Raw genomic sequence first — 2,286 nt, 5'->3', positions numbered from 1 at the left:
ACAGCAACCTCCAATTCTTGGACTCAAGCAAGTCTCCTGCCTCAGCCTCCCAAGTAGCTGGGACCACAGGCGCCCGCCACAACGCCTGGCTATTTTTTGTTTACAGCCATCATTGTTGTTTTGGCAGGCCCAGGCTGGATTTGAATCCACCACCTTAGGTGTATGTGGCTGGAGCCTTAGCCACTTGAGCCACAGGTGCCGAACCAGTCTTTGAAAACTTGCACAAATTCCATACAAGTTAAGCAGAATGCCTTAAGATTTGCCTTCACAAAAAAATAGTAATCTGTCCAGTTGTCGCTGAACAATCTTCCTTCATCCCTGGTTTTCCTTTTTGGGGGTTCTCTTTTTTTTTTGAGACATTATAGAAGCCATGCTGGAATTAAAAAAATAATAATAGCTGGGCAGCGCCTGTGGCTCAAAGGAGTAGGGTGCTGGTCCCATATGCCGGAGGTGGTGGGTTCAAACCCAACCCTAGCCAAAAACTGCAAAAAAAAAAAAATAATAATAATAAAATAATAATAGTTAAAGGAGGCTCTATTTACTTTTTTTTTTTTTTTGAGAGAGTCTCACTTTGTCACCTTCAGTAGAGTGGCCTGGTGTGATAGCTCACAGGAACCTCAAACTCTTGGGCTCAAGTGGTCCTCTTGCCTCAGCCTCTGGGAGTAGCTGGGACTTACAGGTGCCCACTACAATGCCCGGCTATTTTTAGACATGAGGTCTCTTTTTCTTGCTTAGGCTGGTCTCAAACTCCTAAGCTCAGGTGTTCCAACTGCCCCAGCCTCCTAGCGTGCTAGGATATAGCCATGAGCCACTGCGTCTGGCCTATATTTACTTTTATAATGACAATTGACAGGAAAATACATAGCAAGGTTTGGGCCCTTCTACATCTTGGCTGCCAATGTAGGGCGAGGCAGAGGGCTGACTGTAAAGCATAGCTGTGATGTATAAGGTGCCACAAGGTGTAGAAGTGGCCTTGACAATCCAGTAAGAATGCTCACTGACTTCTAAATAACATTGAACACCGAACATGCTGATGATAGGTTGAGGCTGGGCACGGTGGTTCACACCTGCAATCCTAGCAATGTCTGAAATGTTGATAATCACTGCCTTGTCAAAAATCACCAGGAGCACAAGTAACATCTGATGGTGTCAATTGGACTGTGCTTGGAAGACCACACCAAAGACCGCTGTAAAACATGTTTATTTTTGTGACATTGTAACGTGATGTTGTCATCTACAAAGTTTATGTTTGAGAGCCTCACAATTGAGTTCTACCCAAAAAAGCTACACAAACAAATCTCATGTTTTAAGGAAGGGTACAATTTCTGTGTTGGGCCACATTAATAGCCATCCTGGGCAGCATCATGCAATCCAGGGGTTGTGGTTTGGACATCTCTGCTTTAAATGCTATCTTTAGGCTGACAACTCCCTAAACTATACATTCAGAAATATATACATATATATATATATAATTATACATATAGACGTATGTATTTTGTACATAATAGTAAAAGGACTTGTATAAAAATATACATCTCTTGGTTGGATGTGGTGGCTTGCACCTGTATTGCCAGCAACTCAGAAGGCTAAAGCAGATAGGGTACCTAGGACTACAGGCATGGGACACTATGCCCAGCTAATTAAAAAAAAATTTGTTAAAATTAGCTACAAATCGTGGTAGGTGTCTATACTCCCAGTTATGCAGGAGGCTGATGCAGGAGGATGACTTGAACCCAGGAGTTTGAGGTCGCTGTGAGCTAGGTTGACACCATGGCACTCTACCCAGGGTGACCAAGTGAGACTCCATCTCAAAAAAACCCCCCAAAAAACAATAACACCCCAAAAAACTATGATGCCAAGTCAAAATGATAAATCTGCAGGATTTTCATTGTTTCATATAATATGCAGAATTGGCAAGATAGCAATTTGCTTTAGGGACATCCATTTGTACTTTGGCACAACAAAAAAATGTTCGGTGTCCCAGGATACCCAGGAGTACTTTTTACTTTCATAGATGTGTTTGTTTTTCTAAGCACACTGTTGGCTGCAGGGATTTGTTCCTTGAACTCCAACACTTCTGAAGTGCAGAGAAGCATTTTACAACCAACTATGTCAATGTTTTGCTGCAAAGGAGAAAAAACCTCTTTTTTTTTTCTTTTTGTAGAGACAGAGTCTCACTTTTTCGCCCTCGTTAGAGTGCAGCGGAGTCGCTCCAGCAACCTCCAACTCCTGGGCTTAGGCGATTCTTCTGCCTCAGCCTCCCAAGTAGCTGGGACTACAGGCGCC

This window comes from Otolemur garnettii, unplaced genomic scaffold, assembly GCF_000181295.1.
Source record: "Otolemur garnettii isolate 467f Iridium unplaced genomic scaffold, OtoGar3 scaffold00009, whole genome shotgun sequence".
NCBI lineage: Eukaryota > Metazoa > Chordata > Mammalia > Primates > Galagidae > Otolemur > Otolemur garnettii.
Note: the sequence above shows the minus strand (reverse complement) of the source record.